Source organism: Podarcis erhardii (genome assembly GCF_964252035.2).
Source record: "Podarcis erhardii genome assembly, chromosome: 11".
NCBI lineage: Eukaryota > Metazoa > Chordata > Lepidosauria > Squamata > Lacertidae > Podarcis > Podarcis erhardii.
Window position 1 is genome coordinate 14,320,845 of NC_138501.1, and position 13,821 is coordinate 14,334,665.

At 42.7% G+C, this 13,821-nt stretch overlaps 2 long non-coding RNA genes across 2 annotated transcripts in view; one reads left to right on the forward strand and one right to left on the reverse strand.

Annotated features, from left to right (window-relative positions):
- LOC309352249 overlaps window positions 1–13,821 on the reverse strand; it is a 114,880-nt gene that overhangs the window by 80,623 nt on the left and 20,436 nt on the right. The gene's annotated exons all lie outside the window — the stretch shown is intronic.
- On the forward strand, window positions 511–10,447 carry LOC309352251. Its single transcript, XR_014161196.1, has 3 exons — window positions 511–579; window positions 9,186–9,308; window positions 10,166–10,447. It is a non-coding gene; the product is annotated as an uncharacterized lncRNA (long non-coding RNA).

The window sequence follows — 13,821 nt, forward strand, 5'->3', positions numbered from 1 at the left end:
TCTGGCGCAATGGAACACCATGACAGAAACCAGAACACACAGAAACACTGTTTATCTTCCCGCCACAGCAGTACCTATTTATCTACTTGCCTTGGTATGCTTTCAAACTGCTAGGTTGGCCGGAGGTGGGACAGAGCAACAGGAGCTCACCCCGTTGCGGGAATTCAAACCACTGACCTTCTGATCAGCAAGCCCAAGAGGCTAAGTGATTTAAACCACAGCTCCACCCGTGTCATGAATAAAGCACACAATCACTGATAGGTCCACCTGCCATTGTGAGGCTCAAAGCAATGAAGATGATGCCTCCCCAGCTGTTGCCATTGGCTGTGGGTGTCTTGTGATGTCACAAAAGCACTTGGCAACTGAGTGGATATAACGGCAGGCCAAGGGGAAAGCCCCTTTCTTTTCTTTTCTTTTAATTCCTTTTTATTAAGTTATGACATACATACCACAAACATACAAAATGCAAAATACAAAATAAAAGGGGAAAGCCCCTTTCTGTTTCCAGAAGGACACACCTGGCAATGGATGTGACATTCAGCACTGCCCAGGTTTCTTCCACTTGGAGGAGGCAAACTGGTGAATGGAAGGAGGCAATCCTCTCGGATTGGGATGCTAGGGAGCAATAATAAGACAAGTTTGCTTGCTTGAAGGCTGCTGGTATCCATGGTTGAAGGCTGGTGGACCTAACAGTAGCTTCTGGCACAATGGGACACCGTGACAGGAGCCAGAGTGCACAGAAATGCTGTTTACCTTCCCGTCACAGCGGTACCTATTTATCTACTTGCACTGGCGTGCTTTCGAACTGCTAGGTTGGCAGGAGCTGGGACAGAGCAATGAGAGCTCACCCCATCACGCGGATTCAAACTGCCAACCTTCCGATTGGCAAGCCCAAGAGGCTCAGTGGTTTAGAGCACAGCGCCACCTGCATCCCTATATATATACCCCATATCTATCTGTCTATTCTCTCTCTCTCTCTCTCTCTCTCTCTCTCTCTCTGTGTGTGTGTGTGTGTGTGTGTGTCTCTCTCTCTCCTATCTATCTATCTATCTATCTATCTATCTATCTATCTATCTATCATCTAAAAATCAGGAGTAAGGAATCTCAGTCAAGGGATGCAGTCTTTAGACCTCTCTAAATATAGTGGTACCTTGGTTTACAAACCGAAACCGTTCTTAAACTGAGGTGCGCTTTTCCTAATGAGGCCTCCCACCACCGGTGCCCTTCCACCATTCGGATTCCATTCTTAGACTGAGGTAAAGTTCGCAAACCAGGACACTACTTCCGGTTTTGCGGAGTTCATAAACTGAATCGTTCATAAACAGGAACCGAAGTACCACTGTACTTGAAACTCTACCTGGGTCGTGCCTCTTCCTTGGGATGCATACCCTTTATGTTGGCACACCCTTCACCAGTGTTGTCCCCTGCTTCTCAAAGTCCTTTTGCCTCGCTGGAAATCTTGCTTGCATAAGATGGTAAGATTTGTGCGTAGAAACCACTGGCTTTTGCATGGCTGGACTGTAGCCAGCTCAAAGGCATTGTTCTGTCCACATTTGCCTCAGGGCTCAGCCACCACTCCCATGTGGCCCTTGGAACATTCTCCAGGTGGGAATGTGGCTCCCAGGGGGTGAAAAATGTTCCTCACCTCTGCCCTAGACCATTTATTGTATGGGTTGTAGATAAACACCTCTACACTTTTGAGCATGTGAGGGTCTTCTGGGCAAACGGAAGCTGAGATTCATGAGCTAAACTGAACATCTGCACACAGTTAGTGTGCTGATATTAAGCATTTATGAACTCCAGGCTGGGCCTTTATCATCATCCCCTTACTAGTTGCTCAAAGCATTTGTGAGCATACTGAGCTCCAAATTCTTACATCAATGCCAAACATCAGTCTACTCATCATATACTCGATAGATGTGTGCTGTTGACCTCTGGCAGAAGCTCACAAGACTTAATTTGATGCATTTACCAGTTTTGATATAATTTTAATGTTTTTGATTTTTATTTTCCTGTAATTCGTAACAGCCGAAATGCAATGATTTCATTTCTTGAAAGGTAGAAGAAAAGTCTGAAATCTTTATAATGGCTAAAATATGTAACTTTATAGTACAGTTTTAAAAACAATAATCATGAGATACCAAATATCCACGTGCCAGCCAGACAGTGAAATGCTAAATTATGAGCTTTTAGCCACAGAGAATGAAAACAGGAGATTTACTGTCTGGCTGAGAGATTTTCTCCTTGAGATAACTGCCAGGAGGGGGCGGGGAAACACTCTGAATGCATCTACGCCCCCCCCACCCTTAACTTTTAAAGATAAATGATGGACTGTCATTTGGTCAGCTTAAGAATGTGGAAAGATCAGTCACCCCAGCACTGAAATGACATTTTAAAGGAATTACATTGGAGGAATTGTGTAGATGTTTGTTTGGTTTTAAAGAATACCTCTCTGCTATGCTGAAGTCACATTTTTAACATGCTCCTCGGGCAATAGCTATATTTTTAAAAGGTAGCATGATTTCATCATAGATCAGCCGTAACAAAATGTGTTACAAAACAATGAGACTGACAGCTCATCATTGTGTCTCTCAGCAACCAATGAGTTTACAGCAAGGAAGGATAAAATTCGAGGAGTAGCAATTTAGAAATTCTGCTAAATCCTGGCAAATTGCTAACATTTCTTAATTGCTATATAAGTCGTCGGAAGGGGTGATTATGTTTAAATCCACTCATTAAGTACGTATGCATGCAGCTTAGAAATAATTATATTGTTCCAAATTCTCTTCCATTTATATGGTGTTTGAGAATTTTAAATACTACCCCCTCTGCCAGAAGACTATCATTTCATATATGATGTCCAAGATCTGCTCTTTAGACATTGAGATATGCAATTTCATGAGTTTCACAGTCAAATAAAACCAACAAAGAAGAACAGTGCTCATCTACATTTAATTTTAATGCAACCATTGGGACAAAAGGCGTACTGATAATTAAGAGTCAAGATACTTAGCTGACTCAGTTGCCAATGATTATCCAAAGTAGTACTGCATGAACTGTCTGCAACATTATCACCCTCTCTTTTGCCCACGACACCACTAAATTTACTCTAGGGGTTCCAAATCTTTGAAGCACTTCTGGGGGTGACATGGGGCATGGACCGGGGCGGGGATGGGAGACAAGAAAGGGAACTTTCCATTGTGCAAGTGCAAATCTAACACAATGAATGAATTTGATGCTGCGCTAGGTTTTCAGATAGGCTTCCTATTTTTTCCTGAAATAAACTATAAACCACATGTTAACATCTGTTCAACTTTCACAGTTGCAAATGTCCATTCTTTGTGTGGATCTGATATCAAACTGTTGTGTAGTGGTTCAGAGTGGTTGGACTCGTAATCTGGTGAACTGGGTTCCCTTCCCTGGTCCTCCACATGCAGCTGCTGGGTGACCTTGGGCTAGTCACACTTCTCTGAAGTCTCTCAGCTTCACTCATCTCACATAATGTTTGTTGTGGGGGAGGAAGGGAAAGGAGATTGTTAGCCACTTTGAGACTCCTTAGGGTAGTGATCAAATCCAAACTCTTCTTCTTCATTAACATGGGTAAGAGGTCCCATAGTGTTTGAATAGGGAAGTATGCAAAAAAACAAAACAAAACAATACCCTATACATAACACATCAGGTAAAGGCTGGGCCCTTTGTCTCTGATGGGAAGGAGTATCTTATGAGTATTTTAAAAAGTATTTGCTAGTAATATGGCATGTGGGAGTAATAATGTAGGAATTATGGCATTAGCTTGAGGGATGCTGCCAACACATTGTTGTGTTGGTCAAATCAGTCAACACCAGTACAAGCAGCTGTGCAGAGTAAACATTCGGATTCTGCAACTTTTGTGTTTAGAAACCTAATCTTTAGGGGGGCGAGGTCTCCTCAACTTCCCCTTGAGTGTAACTTCCCCCTATTTTTTTAAAAAAGAGTTTCTATAAAGCTTACAAAATAATCTCCGTATCTTTGTGCATGCAGTCTTGGACTGGGGAGGTGTAGCCTTGCTGCATCCTATTTCACAACTGCTAAGAAGAACAACAAAAATCACATTTCAGGGTTAAGCTCCTCAGTTAAGCTTTTCAGTGTTGTTGAAGGTCTGCTTGCACAACAGAATCCTGCTCAAAGAAATGGGAGTTCCCCCTGCTTCTCCTTCCTCTTGCATTACTTGCATGTCCCCCAAAATCTTCTCTAGAGGAGGACTAGGGCAGCCTCCAGAAAAACTGGGGGGTGGGAGGCTATTGGAGGGAAGAAGAGAGGAAGGGGAAGTCCCATTGCACCCATTGGTGTGATATTTGACAGTGATGGCTTGCTTAGGGTAAATATATTTGCTTAGGGTGGCTTAAGCTTAAAATAAATCTTGACTGTAGAAAGAAGGAAGTACAGAGATAGACATGCCTCTGGCGCAGGATCTAACAGCAGAAATAGAGTGAGATTGTGGGTTGAGTTGTATATATACTAAACTGGATGCAGGATTGTGTTATCCTGACCGAACCTGTTATGTACTGAAGTTCTCACCCTGGGCCAGCAGGGGGATACTGTAGATAGTTTTCACTCAGGTCCACATATGCAAATAAGGAATTGAAAGTGACGTTCAGTGATTGGATAGTTACAGAAAGTTGTTACTGTTGCGTTGTAGTTGAGCTCTATATAAGCAGCTTGGCTGAACCCTTCAGCTCAGTTCTGTTCTGGCCTGTGAATAAACAAGAGCTGTCTGAAGAATTGCTGTGTCATCTGATATGTTCACCCACAACTTAACAGAACCTACGTTTACTGTGCAATCACTCAAGCATACTTTTATATGTTTTACATGTACAGCGGAACCTCAGTTTTCGAGTGTCTCGGAAGCCGAATGTTTCAGAACCCGAATGCCAAAAACCCGGAAGTAAATGCTTCTGTTTTCAAACGCGCCATGGAAGTCAAACGGCTTCCGCTGAGTGTTTTTCAATTTTCTCAATAGAAATTGCTGACAGCCCTTTGCACCCAGATTGTCGAACATTTTGGAAGTCAGACAGTCTTCCGGAATGGATTATGTTCGGCAACCGAGGTTCTACTGTATACTTATAAATGATATTATATTTTTACTGTTCTGATTGTTAGCTATGAAGAAAAGAGACCTATGCTCTTGTACTCTCCAAAATGGCAGGTACACTGATGCTACTATACAAACAGACAAATAAAACTCATGAAGCTTTATGCTAGCACACTAAACCAGGATTGAGCATTGTGTTGTAAGTAGCCGAGGTGCTAAAACTCAGGCCTGATATTCTCAGTGCCAATAGTGTCATGTGAACAAGCTCTCAGATGCTTAGCCTACTGTTATTAATGGGACCCGTCCAAAACACTAGAGGCTTAACATGGTTTAAGGGCTTTCTATTGACCCTCAACTCTGTTCCAAACATTCTGTCCTGTAGCCTCTTGTACTATGGGAAAAGATCAATAGGTAGCTAAAAATACTTCGTCCCTTTTTGTCTCAGAATGAACTGTTAAATTTTTATTAGTGTTTAATTTCAAATACATATCTCTAACACTACTAAAATAAAAAGTCATAATGTTTAATTTTGTTATGACTATATTGAGGAGAAATCAAATTACTGAGCAGTATGAGATCCCAGCTCTGCATGTAAGCCAGTAATTGTTCAACAGGCAGGGATGAAAAGGATGACGAAATCATCTGCTCCCCATTCCCAATAATTTATCAAAGATATTCAGAGTTTGCAGGACAGCACATGTGCTGACTGGCTAGTGATCAGGTAGGAAGGGAGAAGTCAGTGTGGAAGCCATTTGTGTGCAAGATTCCTTATTTAGCTAGGAAGATACTCATATTTTATTCCAGTTCCCTGCTGTTTCCCTAACTGTTAATTTCAGCATTGTATTTGAGATTCACACAATGTCCATGCCACTTTTAGGAAACTAATGGAATATACTGCATTTTTAGCACTCATTTTCATGTTATTGGATTTTGTGGGGCTGTGGCGGCAGGGAATCCTTTTGTAGTCCCCTCAACCTGGAAAGGGACGTGGGTGGCGCTGTGGGTTAAACCACAGAGCCTAGGACTTGCTGAAGGTTGGCAGTTCGAATCCCTGCGATGGGGTGAGCTCCCGTTGCTCGGTCCCTGCTCCTGCCAACCTAGCAGTTCGAAAGCATGTCAAAGTGCAAGTAGATAAATAGGTACCACTCCGGCGGGAAGGTAAACGACGTTTCCGTGTGCTGCTCTGGTTCACCAAAAGCGGCTTAGTCATGCTGGCCACATGACCCGGAAGCTATACGCCGTCTCCCTCGGCCAGTAAAGTGAGATGAGCGCCGCAACCCCAGAGTCGGCCATGGCTGGACCTAATGGTCAGGGGTCCCTTTACCTTTACCTTTACAACCTGGAAGATTGCAGTAGCAAAGTGGTGAAATTTAGGTCAGAATACTGGCACACAGTTCTTCCTTGCCATTTTGATGAGACAATCCTGGTGGAACAGAAGCATGCGTGCGCAAAACGTTGTCTGATGGCATTAGTTGTTGTGTGAATGGAATTTAGTGCAGCGTGCTGGCATATCAGCCCAAACAAAACCCGTGACACAGCAAGTACTGCCGCATGAAAGAAACATTAGAAAACAGGACAGAAGCACTAGCATTATAATTAGGAAGACTAACATAATATTCCCCACGTCTGGACACACCCATGGACTCCAAGCATCAAACTCCAAGTGCAGGGTCAAAGCAAACCTGCCATCAGCCAGTCCCCAATCTCTGCAGGTCAGTTTATACAAATTTGGCACCGCAATGTTACATGAAGAGTCTGAACACCAGGTAACAAATTTGTAACATTTACTGAGCAAAAAAATAACCACCTGGAAAGGCACTGAGCGAAATGTATGTATTTCTTCCAGCAAATTATTTTAAGAATTAAAAATAAGATGAGGAAAGCCTTTCGCGTTATAATTACATTTTGGTGCACCTAATGAGGTCTGCAAAAGCTTTCTTGCTTTCACCTTTTCCCATCCTTCCTACAGTGATAAGGCTCCATTGTGTCATTTTCCCGTCACTTACGCATGCGATTTTGCTGTGCATTTTGGCTTTCCAGCACAAAGGCAAGACATATCTGAGTTTAATATCTTAGTAATGTAGAAAGTGGCAGAAGGTGGGGGGGGAGATCTGATTTAAGGGGTGTCAGTGAGGAGTGTAGAAACTTGACTAACCACCTGCAGCTCCTCTCCCACTTAACTTTCCTTAATTGCATTTTGAGATTTGGGGAGAGAGATTATGAATCACTGGGCCCAAGTTCAGTAAAGAGGCTTTCACCTTGCAGACTCACTAATGAAGCTTTGAAAAAATTTCCGGGGAGGTAGGCATTATTCCAGTATTACATATGAATAATCTGAAGTCCCGAGAGCTTAAGTATGATCTCAAAGCAATTGGAGTGGCATGCCGAGACCAGAAGTCACACACACATCCTTTCTGAAACTGCACAGAATTGCAAACACAAGCTGCATGAACCAGATTGGCAAACATGTTAGCTGGAGGGGAGGCGGAGAAATGAGCTAAAAACGCCACTGTGCCAACAGTCTGATCCACAACCGGAACTAGAAATCAGCTGTCTGTGGTAACTCAGACTGATTCATAGCCCTGCATGTTGCTTGTTTACTCTTGGTGATGGTAGTTCAATTGAGCCTTGGGAATTAATTAGCTAGGTGCAAATTAATTGGTTCACAAACAATGGCCTCTTCAGAATTTGAATATGTGTTTCGCCTACATTTATTTGCTATAGTGGCATCCTCTTTTATTGGAGCTTGGACAAATAGCTGTTTGTCTGCCTGTGACTAATGCAAATCTTAACATTTGTCTTAAGCAAAATATAATAATCTGCTTGTTTCAGACAGAATTTGCAGCTGAGTGCTCTGAACTTATGCAAGCTTCACTCCATTAAGCCTGGATGCTTGGAGACTACAGCAGAAGGTTGAGCAGGAAGGATCCAATAAGGAAAACAAATATTTATTTTTTGCAAGAGTGACCATAAAAAGAAGGCGGGGAGGGAGAAAAGGATTTGGCACAACATTCTTCTATTTAATCTCCCCGGCCAAATCCTCCACAGGCTGATAAGAACTTTGTTGGCTTGTAATACTGCAGCTTTTTGAAATTTGAATGCAGCATGTATGATTCAATCATGTATCACACACACATCTGTTCAATCCTAGGATTCACTACCTAAAGTGATGGCATCCACTTTGCAGATGACACCAAACTGGGGGGGGGGGGTAGCTAATGCCGCAGAAGACAGAATCAGAATTCAAAACGACCTTAACAGATTGGGCGCAAGCTAACAAAATGAATTTCAGTAGAGACAAATGTAAGGTTCTGCACTTAGGCAGGAAGAACCAGGTGCACAAATATAGGATGGGGGACACCTGGCTTATTAGCAGTACATGTGAAAAGGATCTAGAGGTCTTGGTGGACCACAAGCTGAACATGAGTCAACAGCAGCAAAAAAGCAGCAAAAAAGCTAATGCTATTCTAGGTTTCATCAACAAAGTATAGTGTCCAGATCAAGGGAAGTATTAGTAACGCTCTATTCTGCCTTAGACCACACCTGGAATACTTAGGAAGGATGTTGACAAGCTGGAACGTGTGCAGAGGAGGGCAGCCAAGATGATCAAGGGTCTTGAAACTAAGCCTTATGCGGAATGGTTGAAGGAGCTGGGTGTGTTGAGCCTGGAGAAGAGGAGACTGAGAGGAGATAGGATAGCCTTCAAATATCTTAAGGGCTGTCACATGGTAGAGGGAGCAAGCTTGTTTTCTCCTGCTCTGGAGGGTAGGACTCCAACCAATGGCTTCAAGTTACAAGAAAAGAAATTCCAACTAAACATTTGGAAAAACTCTGACAGTAAGAGCTGTTCGGCAGTGGAACAGACTCCCATGAGAAATGGTGGACTCTCCTTCCTCAGAGGTTTTTAAGCAGAGTTTGGGTGGACATCTGTCATGGATGCTTTAGCTGAGATTCCTGCATTGCAGGGGGTGGGACTAGATGACCGTTGGAGCCCTTTCAACTCTAAGAGTCTATGATTTAATGAAATATGAAATGTGTTAAGGAGTCCTCACACTCTTCCCATTTTTTAAGTAAAACTGCAAATACTCACTTATGCCCCATGTTGCTTATACAGGAGCACAAAGCGGTGAACATGGCAACTCTCCCCAGTCGCCATTTATCTTCCCAACAACCTAGTGAGGTGGGTTAAGGCAGAGACGGCAAGTCTTCAAGATTACCCAGTGAGCTACAAGGCTGAGTATTGATACAAACTTGAGTCTGCCCAGTCCTAACCCAACACTCTAACCACCGCAGTGTCTTAAAAACCTATCACTCATCCCCACATAAGATTGTACAACTTCAAAATACACGTGAAAGATTAGATATTTAAATATATCTTCATGTCAACACCTCTCTGCTTGTAGAGGGATGGTGCAGTTGGAAAAAAGCTTAATTTTTTTTTTTAATGGTAGATTCTCATTTCTACATGATCTCTATCCATGCATTGTGAGGTGGTAGAGGTCTGTGAGGATTGCAGAGGCTGGTGATGATTGTATCATGTGCCAACATTTGAGCTGGGTCTAATTAAGGTCATTGCGAGGAGGTGCCTGCCATTAGCTCATGATGTTGTCAGTATTTGCCGGAAGTTTCCCCAGCAACCATGTTTGGGCTGGAGGGCATGCCTCCTCTCTTTAGCATGCACAGATAAAACAGAAACACTGAGAGGATGGCGTGGGATTGAGGATGAGAGAGGGGGCAGCTAAGGATACAGCTGTAGGGAAAGCCCCATCATGTCTGACGTTTGCAGCTGTCAGGCTCAGACAGGCAAGGAGGAGGGTGGCTCTAATTGTATCAAAGCTGCAGGCATGCAGTGTTGACAGACCAAGAAAGAATGCACTCAACGTATTTTTAATTTTAATTTATCTTATTCTACTTGTTGCATTCTCAATGTATTTTTAATTCTAATTTTTCTTATTCTACTTGTTGCATTCTCAACATATTTTTAATTTTAATTTTCCTTATTCTACTTCTTGCATTCTCAATGTATTTTTAAGTGTAATTTTCCTTATTCTATTTGTCAATTCAGTGCAATTCTGTTACAATTGATTTTGACAGCTCGATGACTAAACTCTATAGCGTCGGAAAGTCGGATTACCGGAACGACGTTCCGAGCACTGAACCACTGGTATATCACAAGTGGACCCTTTATTACTTCGTTTGCAATTTTTCAAGAAATAATCCATTTTGGAAAGAGAAGAAATGAGCACTGAACCACTGATATATTACAATCAAATACTGTGTTTGCTATTGTTTTGGTCACTGCACACCTTATGATACTATATACTCAAGAGCACTATCTTTCATGGATTACAGAGTTATTTGGGTAATAAAAACAATATCCCTACAAAATAGATGACCTTTTTTTAAAAGGCATGCCTCCATGTAAAAATGGGAAAATGGGAAGTTTAGACTAATAGGTTTTCCATGAACAGTTCATGGTTGCACAGGTAAATCAAGTTTCCATTCTCATACATTTCTCAAACACCATTTCGGTTTGATAATAATAACAATAATGTCATTGTAGCAGATATTTGTTGTTTCCATTTGCTTCATGTGATGGTCCAAATATTGCCAGCATTGTGCTTGGAAGAGAGATAAAGGGGCAAATTATGTAGAGGTATTACAGGATGGAAAGAGGATTTCCATGGAAGTGAGCCAGATCCTCTGAAACACAAAGTCTTTATTTACCCAAAGCTTCTCCAGGACTTACTTGGGCTAGTTATTTTCTAGAGCTGTTGGTTAACGATGAATGAAACCTCTTCAACAATAGTGCTCATAGCTGAACGATATCCCCATGGTCTGCTTAGTCCAAGCTCAGATGCTCAAGCAGAGAATTCTACATCTAAACCATGGGTAAGCAAACTAAGGCCCCTAGGGCCAGATCCAGCCCAATCACCTTCTAAATCCGGCCCGCGGACAGTCCAGGAATCAGCGTGTTTTTACATGAATAGAATGTGTCCTTTTATTTAAAATGCATCTCTGGGTCATTTGTAGGGCCTGCCTGGTGTTTTTACATGAGTAGAATGTGCCCTTTTATTTAAAATGCATCTCTGGGTTATTTGTAGGACCTGCCTGGTGTTTTTACATGAGTAGAATGTGCCCTTTTATTTAAAATGCATCTCTGGGTTATTTGTGGGGCATAGAAATTCGTTCATTTCCCCCCAAAAGATATAGCCTGGCCCACCACAAAGTCTGAGGGATAATGGACCAGTCCCCTGCTAAAAAGGTTTGCTGACCCCTGATCTAAAAAATCTCTGTTTGTCCAGTGAAACTCATCCAGATCGTTGATGCAATCTCTTGCATCCCTAGTGGGTAGTCCCTTTTTCCGCTGTCTTTTCCACAGTACATGTTTCTTCCCCCTTTCCCCACCATTTCTTCCTTTCCAACAATTCGTTTGTTTGCCCAAACTTTATTTTCAGTTCCTAAAAAATATAAACAGTAGGGAATGGAGCTAATGAGTACTGCTAGTGGGAGCCAGTACAAATACTTCTTATAATGCAGTGGGGTTCTTTGCCCCTCTCCTTTCCATTAAAGTAAAGGTAAAGGGACCCCTGACCATTAGATCCAGTCGTGACCGACTCTGGGGTTGCAGCGCTCATCTCGCTTTATTGGCCGAGGGAGCCGGCGTACAGCTTCCAGGTCATGTGACCAGCATGACTAAGCCACTTCTGGCGAACCAGAGCAGCACACAGAAACGCTGTTTACCTTCCCGCCGGAGCGGTACCTATTTATCTACTTGCACTTTGACGTGCTTTCGAACTGCTAGGTTGGCAGGAGCTGGGACCGAGCAATGGGAGCTCACCCCATCACGAGGATTCGAACTGCGACCTTCTGATCGGCAAATCCTAGGCTTTGTGGTTTAACCCACAGCACCACCCGCATCCCTTTCCATTGCATACCCCAAATTGGGTCACGAGAACCCCCAGAAAATCACATTAAGGAAGAAAGGGGGAGCAGAGCGGCTTACACAGATGGAATGTTTGTCATAGTGCTGCGTTGGAAACTTCCTTTAGTTTCATGACATATTAAATGGGGGGAAAAAACACCTAACCCTAACCCTAACCCTCAACTAAGAAATCATGTTTTCTTGATCAAGAAATCTGCTTTTGTTTGTGTATGTTCATACTGTGCCAGAGGGGTAATAAGCTGTACGATCTCCATCCAAACTTCTTCCATCTGCGAAAAAAGCCTATCAAAATGCTCACATGGGCTTGTTGCTGCCCTCTTCCTGACTTGCCTTCTCCATCCCTTAGTTTTCACCCCACGCAGAAAGTTCTGTGCCAACATTCCTGGTAACTCCTATGCAGATCACAGGATCTTAGGACTATGCCAACACGTTGGTGTGGAAGCCACAGATTAGTGCAATAGTCAATCTTTCCCCCATTCAGTAAGGCCCTTGTCTATACTACTGTTGTCTATCCAGACAATTCAGTGTTGATGTTAGTTAGGCACCAGCAATGTACGTCAGACATAAATGGATGCAAATGGCAAAATAAAAAATTGCATTGGCTTGGTTTTCCTTTCTTTCAATGACCAGTAGTAGTAGTAATTACTAATAATAATAGAACTCATTGGTATAAATATTGCATATGAAACATTGCAACTGTCACATGTATCCTTTTATCTTATCTTTTTATGTGTTGTTGTCTGCTATATTGCCTGCTCTTGGTTTCATGGTAAGGAAAAGGTAAGGTAAGGTGGGAGACAGGTGGAGCTGTGGTCTAAACCACCAAGCCTCTTGGGCTTGCCAATCAGAAGATCAGCGCTTCGAATCCCTGTGACGGAATGAGATCCCATTGCTCTGTCCCAGCTTCTACCAACCTAGCAGTTTGAAAGCACACCAGTGCAAGTTGATATATAGTTACCGCTGTGGCGGGAAGGTAAATGGCGTTTCCGTGCGCTCTGGTTTCCGTCACGGCGTCCTGTTGCGCCAGAAGCGGTTTAGTCATGCTGGCCACATGACCCGGAAAGCTGTCTGTGGACAAACGCTGGCTCCCTCGGCCTGAAAGCGAGATGAGCGCTGCAACCCCATAGTCGCCTTTGACTGGACTTAACCTTCCAGAGGTCCTTAACCTTTCAACTTTCATGGTAAGGATAAAAAAATGAATGCAATATTCTCAAAATAGCTTTTTTTAAAAAAAGAATCCATCACATTCTTTGCCTATGCATCTCCTATGGGTTGTCTGCCTGTTCCCATTGAGCAAAAATAAAATGTACCCGACCATAACACGCACGTAGTTTTTAGAGGAGGAAAATCCATAGGCATGCCACCCATAGGCATTCCCTCCGTAACACGCACAGACATTTCCCCTTACTTTCTAGGAGGAAAAAAGTGAGTGTTATGGTGCAAAAAATACGGTAACTATGTTTGCATCAAATACAAATGCCATTTAAGCTGAAATCTGATACTCAATTACCTGGGAGTAAGCTCCATGGAGCTCAACAGGGCTAACTTTTGCAGGATCCCACTTTGAGTAAATTTAGCCGCATAAGTGAATTCTGCACAAAACATTAATCTGTAGTGAGCTTTCCGCTGCTACTGGAAAATAAGCTTAGAATTATTAGGGTATTTTCCATGTCTAACATCCAGAATTCTTGCGATTCTCCAGCCAGCTAATATCGGTATAGAATGCTACCAGGGAAACATTATTTTGAACAAAAGAATGCTTAGTGCTGCTTTCACATCTGAATATTCTAACTGAGAATACCCA